This window comes from Mus caroli, chromosome 17 (genome assembly GCF_900094665.2).
Source record: "Mus caroli chromosome 17, CAROLI_EIJ_v1.1, whole genome shotgun sequence".
Lineage (NCBI taxonomy): Eukaryota > Metazoa > Chordata > Mammalia > Rodentia > Muridae > Mus > Mus caroli.
This window is the reverse complement of record NC_034586.1, coordinates 66,338,113-66,354,941: the sequence shown is the minus strand read 5'-3', so window position 1 is coordinate 66,354,941 and position 16,829 is coordinate 66,338,113. Positions and strand designations below refer to the sequence as shown.

The 16,829-nt window shown below is 43.0% G+C and overlaps 1 protein-coding gene and 2 pseudogenes across 6 annotated transcripts in view; 1 reads left to right on the top strand and 2 right to left on the bottom strand.

Annotated features, from left to right (window-relative positions):
* Positions 1–16,829, bottom strand: part of Dlgap1 (DLG associated protein 1) — an 826,285-nt gene that overhangs the window by 429,530 nt on the left and 379,926 nt on the right. The window lies entirely within an intron of this gene.
* LOC110312296 lies at positions 1,700–2,332 on the bottom strand (annotated as a pseudogene).
* LOC110312441 lies at positions 8,874–9,321 on the top strand (annotated as a pseudogene).

The window sequence follows — 16,829 nt, the reverse complement described above, 5'->3', positions numbered from 1 at the left end:
TAGGTTTTGAAAAGACTTCCCATTTCACATACTGGCTTTATAATCCTCAAGAGGGGCAACACCTTGACACCTTCAGGACAACTTTCAGGACAAATGATCAATTCTCCAAGAAAACATTACTTTGTCCACTTTTGTCATGGACTCTGCCCTCATGAACGCGCCTGCTTGGTGAGAGCCATTGAGTTTATACCCTGTTACTGTGGTCTCTGTCACAATGGGAAACCATGTAAGCAATCAGTATGCTGGGACTGATAAACTCAGCATCATAGGCGTGGTCAATTTTCAAATGCTGCAGACTTTACTCTCAGTGCTAGGCTGTGCACTGCACCAGAGTTCTCCTGCTGTTGAAACAAATGCAAGTCATCTGTTGTCAGGTAGTATGGCTGTGATTCAAGTGTGCATGACTATGGTGGCCTAACTGGAAAGTTAACTATTGACTTATATGACATACAACACACACATTTCCCTCTTGCCTTGTCCTTAAAGGTGGAAGTGGATGGTAAAACAGCGTCTGAATAAAGGAGAGTAAGCAGAGAGCCACTGGCATGGTTAAGGATCTTTTAACATATTCCCCTCTAATGCCACTCTAATGCTACATATTTTTGATTAATAACTTTAGAACATAGTTATGAAGTTAAAATTATTACATGAAAGAAACATAGATCTTCCTTATTATTCTCAAGCCATATTTGTCACAGACAATTAAGCACTTGAAAAGACATTGATTTGTTTCTATTTAAGAAAAATGTCACTGACAAAGCAATATGTATTTCTGCTTAGTCTTAGAAGTAGTTTGCTTTCTTGTTTTTGCTGTGTTAAAGTAATTTTCTCTTGTTAAGCTTGAAAAACGTCTTCTATAACTTTTCTTAAAGACCAATTTAATTTACTGAGCACCAGGGGAAGGTAGACTGTAGTCCACTAGGGTACAGAGATAAGTCAGTCCTGCTATCTAGAGGTGTACAGTCTAGGAGAAATCAGTGTATTGATGATTGTTCTACTTGGATTAAGATGAAGTGTAGAAGGATGGTATTTGGAGCACCTAACTTAGCTGGTGCCTGACACAGGGCAGTCAGGGATGCATATTGCAGGGTAGCAAACATCCAGGGGAATCGAACGTCTAGGGGAAGACACAGAAGTAAGATAGCGTAGGGCCCAGGCAATACCAAGGGCACAGGGCTCAGAACTCAGAGGCAGTAGTGGAATATAGTGGCGAATGGTAGTAAATTTCCCTTTAGAAGATGCATCTCTCCAAGAGCCCTGACACAGCTTAACCACAGCATCCCCTAGAGAGGATCCACACTGCACCCCGGTAAAAGGCTTCAACCCAGGAGACAGCTCCCATTGAAGGAGAAGCCCTTCAGTCTAGAAGGATTTGTGTGGTCCATTAGAGAGGCTGTAGGTGCCGTGAGACATTGTCTCCACACAGTGGTAACCGCAGGCAGGGTTACAGACTGTTAACTGCTCTTTTCCTCTCATCGTGGAGACAGTTCTGTAGGTGGTACCAGGAGAAGGAAGGCACAAAGGGGTGCATATTAACAGTTGGCTTCTTTTGCCTTCTGAGTCCCCAGATGCACTCCAGAGCTGGCCCAGCACAGGGGCCAGTCCTAGAGTCAGAGTGGCCGTGGTGTTGAAGACATGGTGCCTGGCTTAGGATTCCAAGGATAAGGAGGCCTATGGCTTGCTGCCTTGGTGTGCTCAGCTAGTGTGAAGCTAGAGGGAAAGGAAGAGCCAGTAGAAGAGGCTGGCGATGCCCACTGGGAATCTGAGACTCAGTGGCAGGCAGTCCATGGAGTGTTCCAGTCTGGCATGCAGGCTCCAAGTTCTCTAGAACATGGTTGGCCATGTAGGCCTTGTCTTTCAGGGGCAGCTGGGCATTGATCTGTGTCCTCTTGGTTTAGGTTGTTCTGTGCCAGTTGTATATCTTGGTTGGTGTATACCACCACTGTGTCTTTCATGTACCTGAGCAGCTTCTTGGTCTCAAAAAGGAGGGGGATGTCCAGAATTACATGGTGGTACCTTGGGGAAGGTACTTGTAGATCTCCATCATTTCCTTGCAGATCTCTGGGTGGGTGATGGAGTTGAGTAGCTGCTGATGGTCATGCTGGTTTAAGATCAGGTCTCCAAGGACCTTCTGGTTGATGATGCTGCCATTCTTCAGCAAGACTTCGGTGCCAAAGACCTCTACAATACACCAGTGGGCATGATATTCTGGCTGAATGATTTGCCAGGCAATGATGTTTGCATCAGTCACAGTACAACCCAGCTGTTGGAACACCTGGATCGCAGAGCTTTTGCCTGAGGCAATGTCTCCCATTAGGCCTACTAGAAACATCTTCCCAGAATAGAGAGAGGGAGATTGGCAGACTAGGCACAAGGAAGCACTGGACAGGAGGCACACTTGCCAATCAGTTGCTCTACCAGGTGGAAGGACTGGGGCTCAGACTTGGCTCAGTCTCGGTTGCTAGCCCAATCTCTCCAGACCTTACTGGCTGGCTTGCTGCACACAGGCCTGATGCTCTTCTGACCCCTTTGGGTACCAGGCATGCATGTGGTACACAGACAGATATGCGGGTAAGAATCCACATACATAAATTAAAAACGAACTTTTCTATATCACATTTTATTCATTCGGTGAATGAAACCGAGTCAGTTTCAGATCCAGGGAAGATACTCGAGATATTTTTAGAGAATGTTTTACTCCAGTTCAACAGAGAATATTGCCTTAAATTCCTCCAGCCCCCTCCACTTACAACCATTATCCCACAGTGTCAAAATCATGTATGAGAAAGACTAGGAACAAGAGACTGCGTTCTGGTTTGGGTTCTGTCGCTAGGCAGCTATATGACTGTTTTTACAACGGCGTCTTACTGAATAAAATAAAGGGTTGGGATAGCATTGAAGGGTATGAACTCAACTTCAAGTCTAGAGCTCTTAGATAAAGAATTTGAGGTGGTCTTTGAAACCCTAGTGGATCTGACCATTTGGACCTCTTGTGCTGTGTCTCAGAGTCAGGCTGACATAGCTCCCCACCCAATGAATACAGCATTTCCAAGTTAGGCAAGCCTCCAGGCCTGGCCCATTTACTTTTTTGCACGGTGGACAATATACTCTTTCAGTTGTGCTGGAGAAAGAAAAGTACACGGAGACTTCATGTTCATAACTCTGATACACAAAACAAAATTTTCATGTATTAATAAAGTAACTAAGAGTCAATGCTTCAGTGCATATAGATCATATAATATTTAAATTACATGAAATTACACATCTCTTTGAACATTTACCATTTTTATAGCAAAATGTTGAAAATCCTTTCTGCCAGCCTTCTAAAGCCCACAGTGCTTTGTTACCCAGTATGACCCTAAACCCTACAACATACACTAGGGCTTCTCTTTCTTGACTAACTGTATCTTCATTCTCATTGATCAACTCTTTGTCTTTCCTCTCCACCTGGAATTACTTAAAACGAGATTATCCCTGTTGTCATCCATGTGGCCATTGCACATCTTCAACAGTGATTGTGTGTGAAGCCTAACTTCCGGTGAACAGGGCTCACTCTTCACAGAGATTTCTCTTGATCGTCACACGTTGCCTGAGTCACTTACCTTTGGTGACCTTACAGAATCATCTCATAGAGCCCAATTATCTGCACCCAACAGTGTGCTTAGAATTTACAAAATGCAATTGGAAGGAGATTATTTCTGCCACCTATATACACTTCTGATTGTCTTTCTCAGGTACCGGGTTAAAATATATTTTCTTTATAGCCACACAGAAAAGAGTACTCACAAAATCTCAGGTTATACAGTACTAGACTTCATGACAGGCCTGTCAGATGTTCTGAGGAATGTTTCACATTACAGAAGAGTATGTAGGAAAAAATGAATTTAAAACTACCTGCTGGGGTCTGAACCACCAACCAAAGAACATACACAGGCCTCCCCGCTCCAATGTAGCAGATGTGCAGCTTGGTCTTCATAAGGATCCTGAACAACTGGGATCAGGGCTATCCCAAAAGCTGTACCTTGTATGTGGGATATGTTCTTCTAGCTAGGCTGCCTTATCTGGCCTCAGGGGGAAGAGGAAACGCCTAGCCTTGCAGAGACTTGAAGTGTCAGGATGGTGGGGATATCTAGGGGTCACCCACCTGCCCAGAGGAGAAGAGGAGGTGGAAGGGAGAAGGATTTTGGGATGGGTGACTGGGGAGGGGGGACAGTGAGTGGGATTTAAAGTGAATAAATTTAAAAATTAAATAAACAACAACAATTACTAAGGCTGGATTTAGGGGGAAAAACCCTGTTGGGGTACAGCCTCAAAAACCAGTCATCTATGTATGGAGTCCCCTGAAAATGACATTTTAGGTGAAGGAGGACAATACAGACTCACTTCAGGAGATTTTGGGCGTTTGGAGTGCTCCAGAAATAAATCTGTTGAACTCAGAACACCAGGAAATTACCACTTACGCACTTGCACTTGCAAACCTCTCGAGATGGCGCCCAGACACCTACTCACTTGACATTGTATTGGTTGCTAATGGTTTCTGGCTACAGCACTGATTTCTCTTTGTTTTAATCAGGAACAACGAAGTCTTTCCAACTCGATCACAGTTTGCCGGCTCCTTGCGTTCCAGCATGCTGAGCTTGGTTCTGCAGCATCTGAGAGGTCCCACGTGTACCATGAGTCTAGTTTTGGTGATAATGGTCTCAGTGTTTACAATTCACGTGCCCACTTTTTTTTTCTTTTTCTTTTTTTCTTTTTTTTCTTTTTGGCATCGTAGATAGGCCATTTGGAAAAGGTTAAATCAGTTATTTGTTTCCCAGTTACAGAAGGGCAGGCCAGATATCTCTTATAGTAGCAGATCCTATTTGAAAATTTGAGACAGGTTTGTCCTTGAAGTCCAATCTTCCCGCCTCTCCAAGTGCTGGGATTTCTGGCATGTGTCACCAGAGCTGGCACTGTGACAGCTTCTCGAACATTTTTATTAAGAAGATTAAATACTACAGTGCAAACCGAGCCTTTGATATGAAGTTATACTAGGAAGGAAACAGCTGGCTCTGGAGGCAAGCATCTATGCAAAGCACATGTTTCCTAACGGAAGCCAGGTGTGTGGAGGGGGTGACAAGTCTTGGTACAAAAGCACACAGCAGACCTGAAGCTCAGCCATCAGAAGGAGGAATCGTGGGGAACATTTAATTACAATTCCCCCCTTTCAAGCAGAGAGATTGAATTTTCACATGATTGAACAGAAACACAAAGCATACCTCTCTCTCTCTCTCTCTCTCTCTCCCTCTCTCTCTCTGTAATGGCTCTTTCCCAAATATTTACAGCTGCTTTAAGTTTGAGATTTCCTTTTGAAGTCTTGGGTATTCATTCTCTGGACCTTTTTAGAAAGAGCTAGGGTGTCTCTCAGGAGCTTCCTGCCACTGTCTGCATCCCTCACCCGACTCTGAATGCCTTTTTGAGAGAACTCTGAGCTCATGGCATCCACACAAGAATGTCACTGTGCTTATTCCCTCGCACCGTGCCGTACAATCGTATGATTTAAGGACTTTTCTTTTTAGACCTAAAGTCTGGAAAAGAGGAAAATATCTCTTTCTCTCTCTCTCTCTCTCTCTCTCTCTCTCTCTCTCTCTCTCTCTCACTCACACACACACACATCTATCTATCTATCTATCTATCTATCTATCTATCCATCTATCTATCTTTATGTATTTCTATATATCTACATATATATCTATACAGTATGTTTAGGAGTGAGGAAGGAGAGCAAAAGCCAGGTTTGGAATTCAGTATCAAATAAATAAACCTGTAACTGGCAAGTGCTCCTCAATAAAGAACGCTGCTGCTGTTCCCTCTGCATATACGGTACAAACTCCAGCACTCTGCTCTCCATATGAGCAGCCTGAGACAACACTGCCCCTTTAAAGTCATTTTTTTTACGGTATCACAGAATTAATGACTTTGTTATGGTGTTTTTATACATGTGTGTCATTAGACCTTGTTCTCAGTTGCTCCCTTCCCCTGCCACCCTCTCCCCCAACCCCCCTACTCCCCCCATTTCACTCTGGCCAGCCCTCCCCCACCTTTCCCTCCCAATGTTACCCCCACCCTCGCATGTCTGACTCTCCAGCACTAGGTCCACTTGGTGTTGCTTGTATGTTCATGGTCTTGGGGCCATCTGTTGGAGCATATCCCTCAACCCTCAAAACCAAACAAACACACACAAAAAAAGAACTCTCCCTCCTTTAACAACAACCACCAATCACCAGCTCCTCAGTTTGGGGAGGGCTCTTGTTCATCCCTCCTCCACCTCGACCTTAGCTGGCTTGATCTTGCTCAGGTCTTCTGCATGCTGCCTTAGCTTCTGTGAGCGTCTGTGTGCAGTGGTGCTGACATCCAACATGGCAGGCACTCTTTCAAAGCAGGTGCCTACTCTTTCTAGCTCTCCCAGTCTTTCTGCTGCCTCTTCAGCCATGAGCCCTGAGGCTTGTGGGAAGAGGGTTTAATGGCGATGCCCTGATGCTCTCTCTTACCGCATGGATCCACTACCTTCAAAACCCTGGGGATTCCTTAAGATCTCTTCCTCCCCTCAATCTCTTTTCTAGAACAAAATGTTTTTGAAGGATGGATTCCAGGGATCCCTTTGTCCTCGGAGATGGATGTAGTGCTGTAGGGATGGAGTGGGAGGGTTATAGTTGATCCACTTCTGGCTGGACACACTCTCTGAAGTGAGCAAGAGGTGCCACATTCACACTGCCTTGGTTGGAACCATCTGCTACCATCAATGCCTTTCCTTGACTGGATAGACTCAAACCATAACTCCAAGTAAACACTTCTTTGTCACAATGTTAGCTAATATACCAAAAATAAATAAATAAATAAATAAATAAATAAATAAATAAATAAAGCAAGCTTTGGAAAAGTGAGAGGAACTGACATTTTAAACCCTGATGCTATTTTGTGTCTTAACCCCACTGAATCTCATAGGATCAAGAAGATAATTTGATGAAACTCTTTGCAACATTGCAAATGGTGGTAATTACTAATCACCTGGTCAACGTTGTGTCAACATCACATTAACAGAGAAGGTGTAACAAAAATCTGGAAAAGTACTTTTGTTTGTCTTACCTGCTTCTACTGGTCTAGACAATAGCTTTTTAGTCCAAGCCTCCAAACTTAGGGCAGACTTTTAATTTTTAATTGCCCAGTTAAATGAATGCTGAGAAAATATAGAACACAGTCAATGATCCATAGCAAAGCAGTCAGAGCTACAAGGAATTGCGCTTCTGGTTGTTCTCATCATTAGCAGCTCTGTGGACTCAGTCTGGTTATTCTCCCATTTACCAGTTCCGTGGACTTTAGTCTGGTTATGATGAGCTCACAGCAAGTGTGAGCAAATCTATGAGCTTGGAAGATGCTTAACTCTGATGCTCAGACTTATCTTGGCTCTCACTTTAATTTACCATAGGATTAAACCTGGGTGACACTGGAAGGTTCTTTAGCGTCTCTGTGACTCTGCTTTTGTTATTAGAGAAGAACACTATGGCTTCAAATGCAGCCGGAAGTGTTGAAGAAGGTATTAACTGTAGAAGTCAGATTGCTGTACCGTAAGCAGTGACTGTTGGCTTGTACAGTTACAGTCCTGGTGAAGTTGGAGTTTTGTTCCTGAAGGATATAATGTTCCGAGGCAGAAATGGAGGTTTAGTCTGTTTCAGGATGCATTTTTCTTACACAATTCTTCAAACATTTTATGCACTCACGTTAAGATTTATTTGTCCATTTAAGAACAGAGAGATATCTGTCCTTACTCAAGTACAGAGAGGAAAACCACGGCTCCCTTTCCCAAAGGGTGAAGGAACCATAAGTCTAAAGACACAGATTCTTTTCACATTTCCCCCTGCTCCTTCACAAACCTCAGCATACTACAGAGATTTGTGCCACTCAAACCATATTGGTTTGGTGTAAGTTGAGGTCAGCAGCATATTGTTCAGAAGATAAGATGTTCAAGAAGAAATGTCTAGGAATACATCCTGTCCTGCAGAGGCTGTTGCAGTCTGTGACAAATATGTGACCTAAACTGCAAAGTGACTAATATGTCCTTTAAAAAAAAAGATTTGTTTACTTCATGTCCAGAAAAGGGCTTCAGATCCTGTTACAGATGGTTGTTGGGATTTGAACTCAGGACCTCTGGAAGAGCAGTCAGTGCTCTTAACTGCTGAGCCATCTCGCCAGCTAGTACTGTGTCATTTTAAGGCAGGGTTTGGCAGGATAAAGGACTACTTCTCTTGTTCGGGGACTAAAGTGCCCGTGGAATTCACTGGAAGCGACTTTTCCACATGCCTCCTACAGAGAAGTTGGCTATAGAAAGCAGAGCCTGAACCATCAACCAATTGGACCCAGACCCATTGCACACATATGACAGATGTGTAGCTTGGTCCTCATGTGGGTCCTGGGGAGTGGGGGCCATCTCTACAGCTGTTGTCTGTCTGTGGAATATGCCTCCCTAAGTGGGCTACCCTTGTTTGACCTCAGAGACTTAATATGCCAGGGTAGGGGGATACCCATCAGGGCTTCCATCCTCTCAGAGGAGAAGAGGATGGGGGATCGAAGGAGGGACTGTGTGAGGGAGGACCTGGATGTGGGGTAAGAATCAGATGTAAAGTGGATAAATAAATTTTAAAAAAGGAAAAGGAATAATTAAAACCCTCAGAGTCTAACTAGTGAGTCTGCAAGAAGGGGAGAAACAGGAATAGAGATGGCCCCCACAGTTCCATCATAAAAGGTGCCTACTTGAGAGTGTGGCCAGGACTGAGCAGGGCTTTCCTTGCCAGTGGATTGTGTAGAGTGTATAGCCAGTCTCTTGTCTTCTGTTCGACATGGCATCTTCTGATATTCAGGTGAAAGAGCTGGAGAAGTGTGCTTCAGGCCAGGCTTTTGAGTTGATTCTCAGCCCTCGGTCAAAAGAATCTGTCCCCAATTTCCCCCCTCCCCCCAAAGAAGAAGGACCTTTCCCTGGAGGAAATTCAGAAGAAATTAGAAGCTGCAGAAGAAAGACGCACGTCTCGTGAAGCGGAAGTCTTGAAGCAGCTTGCTGAGAAGCGGGAGCATGAAAGATACGTGCTCCAGAAAGCCATCGAGGAGAACAACAACTTCAGCAAAATGGCAGAGGAGAAACTGACCCACAAAATGGAGACTAACAAAGAGAACCGAGAGGCGTAAATGGTGGCCAAGCTGGAGCGCTTGCCAGAGAAGGACAAGCACGTTGAAAAGGTGCGGAAGAACAAAGAATCCAAGGACCCCGCGGATGATACCGAGGCTGAATAAGTTGTTCCGAGAACTGACTTTCTCCCCGACCCCTTCCTAAATATCCAAAGACTGTACTGGCCAGTGTCATTTATGGTTTCCCTCCTGACAGATAGTCTAGAAGCTGATGTAGGACCGTATAGGTAGATCCAGACCGTGAGATGTTTTAGGGGCTCAAGGGGGAGAAACTGAAAGTGTTTTACCTTTTTTTTTTTAAGTGTTGGTCTTTCTAACCTAGCTATTTTTCTCGTTGCATCTTTTCCACTCAGGCACATTTGGTGTGCTGGGTTAATGGCTAGTTCTGTATTGACTGTGGAAGATGTTTTTAAAGAGTATGTAGTGGCTTCTTCCAACCCATTAGATGCTGAATATCTGTCCACTTTGCAATCCTAATTCTGTCCCAATCTCACCAGATGCTACTGTACTTGGATGGTTAATAAACTGCACAGTGCTGTTGGTGGCAAAAAAAGTGCTTACTTACCAGCTACAAAGTGAAGCAGCAACAGACAGAAAAAGATTCACCCCACTTCCATTCCCATCTCTGGAGATCCCCTCCCTGTGTACGGATATCTGACTTGTAATCCAGTGTTTGTAAGAAGGGAAGGATGTAGACAAGTTTGAAAGAAAGGTCCTTTAAGGCCCCTTGAAGCCACTCAAGGCAATCCCCTGTGTGAGACACCTTCCGCATAGGAAGGTGAAGCCCTCTTGTCCTCAAGGGAGAGAGCCAGAGTGCAAGAAGCCAAAGGGCACAGAAGCCTGGTTATCTATCATTTCCCTTTTCTCAATTAAACGCCCCAGTTCCAGCCCCTCTGTCCAGCCATGTCTCACAAATGAGTGCTTTTAATCCAAATTTAGTTTTTTTTTTTTTTTTTGGGGGGGGGGGGGGGGGAAGGTATGTTTCTTCCATGAGGGAAACATGTCATTTAAAATTCATATTAGGTAAATCTGAGTGCTTTTTCTCCAGTTAACTGATTCATGTCATCTTTATCCTCAGGACCAGAAAGAAATGTACCTTTCCGCCTTTGTGATAGAGGAAAGATGCAGTGGAGAACACCTTCTGCCTCTCGTGGTTTGCTAATCTAATGGCTCACTATGGGGTAGAACAGGGTTTTGTGAAGATGCTAACCATTCTCATTCTTGTCACATTGTGATATCTCTTAGTTCTCTACCATCTGGAGAATATTTGATTAGGAGGATTGCCGTGCTGTAGCAATACAATGTTCTGAAACCTCCTCTAGCATTCTAGGAGAACCTCACAGGCAGTTAATAATATGCCTTGAGGTCACTGAACACTTAAGACTGCTATCCTACTATGCACTGAAATTGTCTGACCTGGCTCCTATCCTACTGTGCACCCAAACTGTCTGACCTGGCTGCTGTCCTACTGTGCACACAAACTGTCTGACCTGGTTCCTATCCTACTGTGCACCCAAACTGTCTGACCTGGCTGCTATCCTACTGTGTACCCAAACTGTCTGACCTGACTGCTATCCTACTGTGCACCCAAACTGTCTGACCTGACTCTAAGGGAATGATGCAGCAGCAAACCTTATTTGTTTTGGATTGGCAATGCAGCCAACTTTTACATCCTAAGCTAATGCAGAGCTATAGTCTTAAATTATGTACCCTCCCATGCCCCTGACTATAGTCTTAAATTATGTATCCTCCCGTGCTCCTGACTGTGCATGTATATCATTTTCTCAAAGCAGCAAGTATAGAAGTCAAAATCAACCTCCTAAAATCTACCATAAAGGGTGGAAGCAACCAATTATGAGTATCAGTCAATAAACAATGATGTTTGTTGTCGGGTCCGCTGAAATCAGCTGCAGCCAATGACTTAATACTTTGTAAAATTCTGTTAAGTTTCCTATTCCTTCTACATGTGATGCTTTTTGTGTTGTTCAATTAAAGACAGGATGAGGTCCTTTGTAAGGGAGGACAGAGGGTATACACAGTTCATACAGGAGGCAGGCGTACACAGAAACAAAGAGAAAGAAACACACACACACACACGCACACATGCACACAAACACACACACACATTCACACAGAGAGCTCACAGAAACAGAAACAGACAGAGGACATAGGCAGAAGGACAGATTCATAAGGCAACCCTCAGGCAGGGACACATTAAGACTCATGAAACAGAGGACAAAAGATAGGGAATAAGAAGTAGTACAGAATTCAAGACTGGGCTCTCTGGGTCAGGCGACTTCCAGCGGAAGAGCTTTTCTTTCTCCCTTAACATGACAAGATGCATAACTGGTCACTTGGAGAGTTAACGTCTGACGCACAGAATTCCTGCCTCCTGCCAGCTCTAAGGACACCTTGTAGAGATGCATGATGTGGGCAGTCCTGGGTGCTTCTTCTGTCTGCAGTTATAGAGGCAAGGTTGTAAGACTCAGCAGGAATCTCACATCCCAAGTGTGGGGAGCCATTCCGGACTTCCAGGTAGTAAACAAGCCCATGTTTGGTGGATGGCCCGCCCTTAATCCCTGATTGGCTGAGCAAGCCTGCCTGGTGAGGTGATGTGACCTGTGGTAATTGGTGGGGGCGTGGTTGTGGCTGGAGTGGAGAAAAACACTTGTAACCAAAGAGGCTGGGGGATTTTAAGAAAGAAGCTGCCTGAGTAAACTGCTTTAAGAAGAACCTGGTGGTTGCGTCTTTCTTGCTGGTCAAGTGGGACGGGACACAGAAGATGACATTCTCACACAGAATAGTCTACGCATTCTGAGTGAACTTTTCTTGCAATTGAACTGTTTCTAACTCAGAAGTACCTTGAATATTGATTTTCCCCTCCAAAAGTGATCTTCAGATGAACACAGTCCTCATGAGGAAACAGAACTAAAGAACAAGGGTGGACAGCGACCTTTCTCTCATTCACACACTATGGCAGCTTTCCTGTCTCAACATCCCACGGTGAGCAAATGACAGGGCATCGGTTCGACTGTTGAGGGGGATTTAGAAGAAAAACATCTCCACTTCCTACAGAAGACCAATTGTTCTTTGTCTCTGCTGGGATTTAAAAATAAATTTGGAGGACAGGGAAGGCGGCTCCTTGTTGGAGCACTTGTCTAGCATAGGTAAAAACAGAAACACCACCGCCGCCAAAACCACTTAACACATTAAGGATCAGATAAGATATAAAGAAGTCAGTAATACGGGCAAATGCTGGAAATCCTAATTTGAATTAACCATGGCTTCAGGAGCAAATGTACAATGGCAGAAACATTTTTATGGAAAATATTTATTTTCTCCCATTGGGTCACAGAAATGTCTTGGAGAGATCTGCATTCCTCCCAAGAACATGGTTCTTTCAAGAAGAGCAATAGAAGAATTAAGCATCTATATCATTGATGCACTATACTCTTTTAGATTTGTCTTTCCTTCCATAATTCTAGATTGTATAGTTTTGGGCTGGTGAGTTTTATAATGTGCAATGGTAGTCATTTGGAAGGTTTGCAAAATCCGAATGCGCTGAATATCTTGGCTAATGGTAGTAATACGTTCCTTTTCATTCCCATAAATCATAATCAGCTTCAAGTCTGTGGTTTAACAAAATGATTTAGAATTTTCTAAATTCCTCCAAGTTCGATAGTATATGATATTTGCCAATACTCTTGGAAAGTTTTGAGCAAGGCTCAAATTCTGCACCTTTCAGTTTGTCTCTGGTTAAGACTGCCCTAGGGGATTGTAGTATGGGTTGTTGTGGAAGAGAGAGGCTTTTAGATGGAGCTCAGGCTCCCAGCAATTGAATATTGAATCACTCCCCAAAGCAAGCACAGCTGGGAAGGAACTGAGTGTTTGAAGTCCCCAGTCAGGTGGTGTTTACCTTCCCTTTGGCTGAAGAGGATGTACTATAAAAGTTAGACCAGAGAAGGAGAAGTGAATTTGGAGTGATTGGCTTTAAAGATGGATGGAGTCACTTCTGATGACTGGGGGGAACTCCCGAGGGACAGCTAGAAAGTAAATAAATTTCAGAATATAAAGTCACACAGAAGAGCCCTGGTGAGTGGGCACCCTATGTATGCTACACAGCCACACTTGCCTGGGTTCCTGGCCCACAGAGTTAGACATCACAGTCATGATGTGGTAGTTTGTGATACACTGTTATTGTGTGATAGAAAACGAATCTGAATTCTGGCTTTGCAGCAATGTAGACAAACTTAATATTTCCTTAAACAATGTATGTATTGAAAGACCGAAAATTTCCTCATTTTTTTGTGTTTCCTCAAATTTCCTCTTAGCTACATATCTACAGAATTTCAACACTACATATGATTGAGCATGAATGGTAGAACATAGGATTATTTTTCTCTTCTTAAAGAGATTCATTTATATTATTTGGAGTGATTTGGGACAAAAATGTAACACTTCATTCTCCTATGACTATGTTTATTTCTCTGTCCACCCCAAATCTAGCCTCCAAGTTTTCTCTTGACTCTGGAAGGAGAGGAAATGGTGGACCTTAGCACATGAGTTTCATTACTGTAGCAATATTTATACATACTTAATTTCTACTGGAAATATTTATTGTAAATATAACTTCTATAATTGGAGCAGGGACTACAATTGAATCTAATTAGTGAAGAACATTTGCATAGACAGCCTGCCTGAACTTTACGCAGCTACAGAAGACAGCAAACCTGAAATTAATCATCAAATGTCTGGCATTAAAACAGGAATTAGTCAGAACAGAAGCAGATGAGTCAGCTCAGTGACTGAGTCTATGGTTTCTGGGCAAATCTCTTTCTGGATTCCGATGAACACTAGCATGTATTTATATGAAAACTTCTGCAGCAACCTAGACACTGCATTTAGTATAGCAAGGGGAGGATGTTGGTGACCTGCTCTTCTCTGAAGAGGAAATAAAGAGAGAATGGATGTGGAGGAGAGGGGAGGAAGGAGGAATCTAGGAAGAGTGGATAGAGTGGTTGGTATGTATTGTATGGGAGAAGAATCTATTTCAATACAAATTTTTGAAAAAAAAAAGATGATGATGGATTTAGATGTGCCCATATCCTATTTTCCCCCTTCATCTCTGAGACAGACACACTTCACTGATGTCACTTTAGCATTCCCAGCTTCATGGAATCAGGCAAAGCAGTGACATCCACCAAGCTTTCACGACCCACTGGTCCGTTTTTATAACATTCACACAAATGCTTTGTTTTTCTTTCCAAGGATGATGGAGAAACAGCACTGGCCAAACGGCACAAAATGGAGAGAGGAGAGAAGGAAGGGGTAGAGGGAGTGCTGATTGGATGCCTGGTGCTGGGATGCTTCCTAAGTTGGGAAATTGGATAAAATATACGAATACTCCTAGCAATAGGTAGTCAAGTGGGTAAATATCACCACTGTGTCCTTAAAACACAAAGTCAGTACTAAATACAAATTGGCCATGTAGAACAGTCCTTCCACTCAGTTGAGATATTGAAACTAGAAAACAAAAGGTTAGTATCTAAGACATTTAGTGGGCATGTTGGCCAAAGGGAGAGAATGATGGAGAAGTATAAGAAATGAAATCTATCTATCCATCTATCTATCTACAGAAGACAATGGGAAAGCACAAAGAGCAAATAATGCGTAAGCTTGTATTACTTAGCTTCCTATTACTGCAATAACATGCTACTCACAGTTTTGGAGATTGCTATCTATGACTGATAGTCCCAATTGTTTTGGCTATGAAGAGCCAACATTGATGGTGGCAGTATACAATAGAACACAAGTGTTCACCTAACAGTCAGAAAGCAAGAGGGGGTGGGGAGGCTCTTATGTTCCACCATCTCCACTGAGGACACAGTCCAATGACTTTATGACTTCCCAGTTGGTCCTGTTCCTTAGTTTTCACATCCTTTCAACAGACCCACACTAAGTCTAAGCTTTCAGTACATGGACCTTTTGGTGGTGTCACTCAAGGTTCAATCTGACACACAATGTTCATGAAAGCACTGATTTTCATTTTTGAAGGGGCCGATGACTTCACTTAATGCTAGTTTGGGAGATATTCATAGTGGCTATCATTCAAGAGTAAATCGTTTCCTTCTGAACTACATCCGTGGCCTCTAGTTAAAAGGAATGGCTCACTTTCAACTTTAAAAGAACAAGAAGCACCCCCCTCCATACCATACAGCAAGCACTCCAATGCAAGTAGTCACTGAACATCAGCAAGCACACTTTCAGTAAATACAAACTCTCAGGCTGATCGTCAGAGAATTCTGCCCCGCCCATATACTTTCTTTCTTTTTTTTTTTAAGATTTATTTTATTTATTATATGTAAGTACTGTACTCAGATATTCCAGAAGCAGGCATCAGGTTTCGTTATGGATGGTTGTGAGCCACCATGTGGTTGCTGGGATTTGAACTCGGGACCTTCAGAAGAGCAGTCGGCGCTCTTAACCACTGAGCCACATATACTTTCTAAGCACATACACTTGTTGAGTTCTGTTGATCAGATTTGGGAACCAATGACTGCCAACTGTCTCCTCTCCCTTCCAAGGAAATAACATATAGCAATAGAAAGCAGACACATTTACAGGTGTGAGTAATCCATTTAAAAAGTTTCATTAGCTCAGCGGTTCATCACTTGCCTTGCCTGTTCAAGATGTGGGTTTGATCTCTAGCAGCAGGAATAACAACAGCAAAATGGTTTCACATGTGTACCAAGGGAACTGGACCAAAACTCGTAACCGCTTGGTACCCAGCAACCGTAAGTCACCTCTGGTTTCTAATATGAACACTGACTTACATCTGAACTTCTGGGAAGTAGAGATCTGATGGTAGCAAATCACATTATAAAAATACATTTTTTTGGCATCAAAACTATCATGTTTATTGTACTCCCATTTAGTGGCATGATAAATGTGTTAATGACAACTGTCTGTGGTGGCTTACGGCGTCCCATAGAACACTTTACCACCTTTTGGCTGTCTTTCTTTAAAAGATTAGTCTAGTGTATTCCTTCTGACGTTTTAAAGCTTTAAAACAAGCACCATGTTAAACAGTAACTAAGAATAGTAGTGACCTCACAGGAGCTGAATGTACATTACAGCCCTAGAATCAGGAGATTCTAGAAGGAAAAAAGGCTTTTGCAGCTTGCACGTTGCCATCTAGTGTCTGTCTACCTGATATACAGAGGGCCAACCAAACATAATTGCTCAAAAGCTGATTATGTTCAAATTGTGACAGAGAGATCATAGTTTTGTTTTTGTAAATATTAACACTTGGTTTGTCTTAACATTGTTCAGATATGTGTGGAGCTAAAGACTGCATATGATATATTGGACAAATTTCAATAGCAGTATTGCCAAGTTTAGCCAGAACCATCTGAAGTGAGTGTGAAAATAGACAATTTAACAGACCTGCCCTTCCTAGGTTAAAAATAATACCATCTCACTTAGCATGCAGTAAAGGATAGCTGATCTTTTGTGATACAAAAATAAAAATTTAAAACATGCTTGGGGCTCAGAGTCTCATCAGAAATCATAAACACTGGTAAATAATCATATGATACTTGAATATAAATCTG